Source organism: Ailuropoda melanoleuca, chromosome 13, assembly GCF_002007445.2.
Source record: "Ailuropoda melanoleuca isolate Jingjing chromosome 13, ASM200744v2, whole genome shotgun sequence".
In the NCBI taxonomy this organism is placed as follows: Eukaryota; Metazoa; Chordata; class Mammalia; order Carnivora; family Ursidae; genus Ailuropoda; species Ailuropoda melanoleuca.
This window is the reverse complement of record NC_048230.1, coordinates 72,298,011-72,305,209: the sequence shown is the minus strand read 5'-3', so window position 1 is coordinate 72,305,209 and position 7,199 is coordinate 72,298,011. Positions and strand designations below refer to the sequence as shown.

At 46.7% G+C, this 7,199-nt stretch overlaps 1 non-coding gene across 1 annotated transcript; it reads right to left on the bottom strand.

Moving 5' to 3' along the window:
• Window positions 1-3,517: 3,517 nt before the first annotated feature.
• On the bottom strand, window positions 3,518-3,624 carry LOC117795870. The gene has a single exon (XR_004620018.1). It is a non-coding gene; the product is annotated as a U6 spliceosomal RNA (small nuclear RNA).
• Window positions 3,625-7,199: the final 3,575 nt, after the last annotated feature.

Genomic DNA, 7,199 nt, shown 5'->3' with positions numbered 1-7,199 from the left:
GACTAAAGAGACATGAAAACTAAATGTAACATGTATCCTGGATTGGATACTGGATCAGAAAAAAAAAAGTTTTTGTTTGCTATGAAGGATATTAGTGGAACAATTGACAATATTTCACGAAGTCTATAATGTAGACGACAGCACCGCACAGTGTTAATGTCCTGATTTTTGTATCACCCAGTGGTTTTATTAAAAAATGTTCTTGGGGGCGCCTGGGTGGCACAGCGGTTAGGCATCTGCCTTCGGCTCAGGGCATGATCCCGGTGTTATGGGATCGAGCCCCACATCAGGCTCTTCTGCTATGAGCCTGCTTCTTCCTCTCCCATTCCCCCTGCTTGTGTTCCCTCTCTCGCTGGCTGTCTCTATCTCCGTCGAATAAATGAATAAAAAATCTTTANCGTCTGCCTTCGGCTCAGGGCGTGATTCCAGCGTTATGGGATCGAGCCCCACATCAGGCTCTTCTGCTATGAGCCTGCTTCTGACTCTCCCACTCCCCCTGCTCGTGTTCCTTCTCTCGCTGGCTGTCTCTATCTCTGTCGAATAAATGAATAAAAAATCTTTAAAAAAAAATAAAAAATAAAAAATGTTCTTGTGTTTAGAAAATATACCCGGAATAATTAAGAGGTAAAGAGGCGTCCTGTCTGCAATTTACTCCTAGACAGACAGAAATGGAAGCAGAGATTGAATGATAAAGCAAGGGAAGTAAAATGTGAACATTTGAGGAATCCGGGTGAAGGTACGTAGGAATTCTTTGTACTATGTTTGCGACCTTTCTGTAAATCTGAAATTGTTTCAAAATAAGAAGTCCAAGTATAGACAGAGGTCACTGGCATAGCCAACATCTTGTAGGTTTTCATGGTGTCCAGGTGCTATCACAGGTGCGAGGATGAAATTTGACCATGTGTGCCAAGCACTTAGATAGCACACCTGCCTACTAAATGGTAGTATTGTATATTAATTTAATGGAATATTATAATATCATATTACATTATTAATATAATGGAATGTTATAATATTGTTATTAATATAATGGCATATCATATGTTATTAATATAATGGAATATTATAATATCATATTATGTTATTAAAATAATGGAATGTTATAATGTTATTAATATAATGGCATATCATATTATTAATATAATGGAATATTATAATATCATATTATGTTATTAAAATAATGGAATGTTATAATATTGTTATTAATATAATGGCATATATTATGTTATTAATATAATGGAATATTATAATATAATATTATGTTATTAATATAATGGAATGTTATATTAGTGAAAAAGAACTGTGGCTGCCTGCCTCAACACAGATGGCTCTTCAAAGCACATTGTGGAAGAAAAAAGCAAGTAAGGTAGGATACGCATTAGACAGACAAATGTATATATTCTATTATGGGCATTCTATACTTCTCAGAATGAAACACAGTCCTATATATCGTGTAAGGATTTCTATATATGTAGTAAAGTTAGAACATTCATGGGAATAATAAATAATCAGGATAGTGGTTTCAGGGGTGGGGAGGAGGATTCCTATTGGGAAGGGCTGCAGGGCCCTTCTGCATTAGCTCTCTATCCTGTGTAAGGACACCGCAGCATGACACTTTAAAACAACGACACTGATTCTATCTCGCAGTGTCTGAGGGTCAGGAATTCGGGAGGGGTTTAGCGGGGCAGCTCCGGTCCTCGGTCCTCGGGAGGCTGCATTCAGATGACATCTGACGGCCTGGCTGGGGCTGGAGAATCTGCCTCCCGGGGAGGTCATCTGCATGGCTGGCAAGTTGGCGCTGGTTGTTGGCTAGGGGCAGAGGGCAGGAGAGAGGAGAGGGACTCGGTTCCTTTCTACATGGGCCTCGCCATGGGACCTGGATTCCATCACATCATGGTGACTGGATTCCAGAAGTGAGCACTGACACGGGTGCCTGGCCCCTCTGAAGCTCTCCCAGCCATTCCTGTCCCCTCACACCTGCCTCTTTACCCCAGAAGCATCCACTTGGATTAGTTTCCGGGATATTCTTCCACAACGATACCACTTGTTTATAAATGTATATGCAGGGACACCTGGGTGGCTCAGTTGACTGAGTGTCTGACTCTTGGTTTCTACTTGGGTCATGATCTCAGGGTCGTGATCTCAGGGTCATGATCTCAGGGTCATGAGATTGAGCCCTGCAATGGGCTCCACGCTCAGCAGGGAGTCTGCTTGAGATTCTCTCCCTCTCCCTCTCCCTCTGCCCCTCCCCCTGCTCACGCCCACCATCTCTCTTTCTCTCTCTAAAATAAATGAATATTTTAAAAAATAAAAAATAAACATATATGCAAATACATACACTTTTACTTCCCCCCTAAATGGATGCCTATTATACAACCCTTCTACACCATTTCTGCGCCCCCCCCATGCAAATATACTTTGCAGAATCTTACGTATTCATACAGAGAAAACTTCAACATTTGTCTTCATGGCTTAATAAGTATGCCACCGTGTGGCTGTGCTGTCATGTATTCAACAACCCCCTATTTAGGGACATTCATTTTGTTTACCTTTGTTATTACTTTTTAAGCTTCAAATGTAGAGAGTTGAGTTAAAAAAAAAAAACAGTCCTCAGTTCATGGCAGACTATCATCATTGACCCCTTTGTGCCCCTCCTCTGTTTTATTTTTCTCTCTCTATTCTCTTTTACCCTATTTCCTCTTCCAATTTTCTGCTCCTCCATAGATCCATTGTAATGGGTCCCATGTGTTCCTTGGTGTGTCAGTCTTCTTGAAGAACACTGTATGGTTGTATGGGTATTGTTGCTTTCTGGATATGCATTTTAATTTATTTTCGCTCTAGTGCTCATTCCCTGTTTAACAACAGTCTGGGTTGCGGCTTGACTTATGGCTTCTAGATGTTGACTAGGACTCCTTGGTTTGCAGCCACGAGTTTTCCTCTCTCCTACCCCAGGAATTGGCACCTGGGTGGTCTCTAAGTCTCTGCCATGACACTGTCATTACACTGGCATGTCCTTGTCTGGGCCGGCATGAGAATCTTATCTGGACAAAGAGTCAGGCTTACAATTGGTGGGTGATAGGGTGTATGTATTCCGGTTATCTTTTGCACTACAATCAATCACTCTCAATTTAGAAGCTTAAAACAACACTTTGTTTTATTCATGATTTTGTGGGTCAGGAATTCAGGAAGGGCTTGGCGGGGCCGCTCATCTCTGAACTATGCGGTGACCTCTGAGACATCAGGGGTTGGAGGTCCCCTTCCAAGGTGGCTGGCTTCTTCACTCATGTCTGCAGGCTTGATGGACCTGGTCTTTCTCTCTCTGTCTCTGTCTCGCTCTCATGGTGTCTCATCCTAGAGGACACCTTTCCATTCCTAGCTAGACATCCTCACAGCATGGCAGTCTCAGGGTGGTTGGATTTCCTGCACGGCAGCTGGCTTCTCTCCAAGTGATCATTCCAAGAAAAAGGGAGTAGAAGCTGCTAGTCTTTTCTTTTTTTTCTTTTTTCTTTATTTTTTTAAAAATATGGAACACTTCACAAATTTGCATGTCATCCTTGCGCAAGGGCCATGCTAATCTTCTCTGGCTCGTTCCTATTTTAGCATATGGGCTGCTGAAGTGAGCACAGAAGCTGCTAGTCTTTTAAGATCTGGGTCTCGAAGCTGCCACAGCATCACTTTTGCCATAGCATTGGTCCAAGGAGTCCCAGAGCAGCCCGGATTCCGAGAGTAGGTGTGTAGACCTCACCTGTTGCTGGGAAGACGATCCGAAGATGGGTGGTCATCTTCTAATCACTCCCATGGATATTTAACGTGACAGCTGGCACTCCAGATGGCAGCCCCTGTCCCCACTTCCACAGCACTACCTCCACGTCCCCACCCACACTGGGCTCCAACCAGCCTGTTCGGTTCCCTCTTCGCACAGCAAGAAGCATCCCTGTATCTGGGTCATCTCACACATGCGCAAATATAGCTGTAGGGTAAAGCCCCAGAGGCAGATACGGTCGGTGAATGGGCATGTGCACTGGCAGCTTCGACAGATACTGCCCGCTCTTCGGTCAGCTCTGCGCTCCACCGCTCCGTGACAGATGGAGAGTCCCAGCACCCCTCCCCACCTCTACCACCCCACGCCGGAACAAGTCACCATCCCCGGGCTCCCAGGTTTGCTCTGGACCCCACCGTCCATTTTCCACGTGCCCCCAGACAGGGTCCCCTTCAAACCTAGGTCAGAGCCTGTCCCTCCTCTGCTTAGAAGCCTCTGATGATCTCCCACAGGACTCAGAGTAAAACGTTCTTTTTTTTTTTTATAAAGATTTTATTTATTTATTCGACAGAGATAGAGACAGCCAGTGAGAGAGGGAACACAAGCAGGGGGAGTGGGAGAGGAAGAAGCAGGCTCATAGCAGAGGAGCCCGATGTGGGGCTCGATCCCACAACGCCAGGATCACGCCCTGAGCCGACGGCAGACGCTTAACCGCTGTGCCACCCAGGCGCCCCCAGAGTAAAATGATCTTAAAACAGCTCTGAAGCCCTGTGTGTCTGACCCTGTGACCTCTCTCACCTGTTCCTTCTGTCCTCCCCTTCTCTGTCCCACCCGGGGCTCCTGGCAAGAGTTTGAACCCGCCACGCATGCTCCCATCTCAGGGCCTTCCACTTAACGTCCCTCCACCTAAAAAGTTCTCTCCCTCCGTGTCCCCATCCTCACTCCATCTGTGCCTCCAACCAAACACCATCTCTCCCCACACAAGCTCTTCTCTGCACCCTGCTTTGCTTTCTTCGGAACAGTTCTTCCCCGACGTGGGGTCGATCCAGTTGTATATTCGCTTATTGTCCCTCTCCTCTCCAGATCGTAAGCGTGGGGCAGAGGGATTTGGTTGGATTTGCTCACTGCCAACCTCCACACTGGCACGACACCTTTCATTTAGGCTCTACAAATGTATCTTGAATATTTGTGGAATTCAATCACTGTGCCAATTTGCACCCCCTCCCCGAACCATGTCTGGACCTCGAGAACATAAATTAACCCAAACACACTGCCAGATTCCTATCCCTTAAGCTCGCGCTTCCCCTGCCCAAGAGCGTCAAGGACTTCCTATTACCTTGCTTAGCACATCTCACACTGGAACCCAAGACCTTTTAATACAGGGCTAAGTGTTTCCCCAGCTTTCTGAAAAGAAGTTCGTGCATGAGATTTCCCCAATGTTAAGTTTTCCCCTTATCCATTTTCTCTAACCATATTGGCATGGACTCCCACTTACCCAAAAAATCCACTAAGGGATGAAAGGAGATAACTCACAAACAGCGAGTTCACTGGCTGGGGCTTCTACTGGTGTGAAGAAACTAATCCCACCTCTGGGACAATAAATGTGACAACTGCTAACTTGAACCAAGTTCTTTCTCCTGGCTAAGCCTCAGTTTACCTATTGGTGGAATGAAGATAGTAGCACTCTTCCGTGCCAGGCACTGGGCACATTTTAATTCACTCACTCCTCATGGCAACTATAAGAGGCCGGAGCTATTATTATTCTCCTTTCTCAGAAAAGGAAACTGAGGCACAGAGCAATTAGCATTTCTAAGTTTCTACAGCTTGGGAGTGGTAGGGCCCGCATTTGAACTTCCTACACATCCACTCCCAGGCTGGCTTCAAGGCCAGGTATTTATTCCTGTGACATATTTTAGGGAAGAAGTGTGCTCACGGGTGTGGCTTGCCAGAGACAGTGGGAGGAGGTGACCTTGTGCATGAGAGAGAGTCTCTAGGACCAAACTGAAAGGTCCACAAAAGGCACAGGGCTGAAGTTGTGCTGTGTGGAGCCCACGGTCATGGTCCCCTCTGGGGTGTGAACTGAGACTCCTGGGCTCCCAGATGGCTTCTCAATAACATTTTATTCTCTACCATTAATAGAATTATTACCATTAATAAAAGCAAACAACCGTTGCATGTTTACTGCGTGCTAAGAATTTCCTTTGCATTTTGAATCTCTCAACAGCCCTAGGACATTAGTGACTCCCATTCACCCCATTTTGCAGGCAATGAGACTGAGCTTGGTGGCAGAGCTAGGTTGGTTTCTTGTGCCTTTACCTCTTAATGGGTCCGTGGGACACCTCCATTTCCCAAGGACTTTCATTCATTATTTCATTCAACTTCAGAGGCATGCCTTGAAATCCAATCCCATTTTGCTGACAAGAAAACTGAGGTGCAGTGTGCTGCTCAGGGCCGCCCACAGGTCTTTGCAACAAATCTGTCCTGCCTCACCTCCCCCAGCAGCATCCAGGATGTCACAGATGGAAGGGGCCTGATTTATAGCACAGGAAGGAGCGAGTCAAGGCCTCTGGGGCAGTGGGCAGGTTTCTCAGGCAGTTGCCCAGAGATCCTGTTTACTGGCAGGGCCGGAGGCACACAAGACCCAGGAGGAAAGCCCCGGGAGACGCCCCATGTTTGCATCTTCAAAGCCTTGCCCTCTTACTCTCCCATCCTCGGGGTTCCGGCGGGGGGGGGGTGGAGAGCAGCAAGCTGTCACTTCCATGGAATGTCCTCCAGCCCTGGTGCACTGGCTCAACCGAGCCTCTCCACTCCTGCTCTTTCCTGACCTCCATCTGCCTCCCCACCTGGACAGCCCCACGTCCGGGCTCCTGCAGCCCATTCATTCAGCAAAGCATCATAGAATGTCAGGTGCTATTTTAGGCACCAGGGTTACATTTGAGAATGAACAGTGATCCCTGCCCTGTAGTGTTGATATTCTGCAGCAGGGAAGAAACAATAAATAATAAATACACTAGGAAAAGTATATAGGGTATTAGACAGTTATAAGGGCCATGGCAAAATAAAAAATAAAGCAAGGCAAGTGGTTTGGGAGAGGAGGAGGGCTCATAGGGTTAAACAGGGCAGGCCTCACTGAGAGGGTGACATCCAAGCAGGGACTTGAACAAGATGAGGCAGTGAACCAGGCAATACCTAGAGGAAGAGTGTTCCAGCAGGGGAGTGCCGTCCACAACAAGTGCAAGGGTCCTGAGGCAGAGTGTCTGGTGTATGAAGAGTAGCAAGGAGACCAGTGTGGCTGGAGAGGAGTCAGTAAGGGGAGAGGGTGGGAAATAGGACAGAGGGGTAATAGGGTGGCTGAGAGGGCAGGTCACATGTGGCTCATCATAAGGATCTGGCTTTTACTCGGAGTGAACTGGGAGCCAAGGGAGGGTTTTGTACAGAA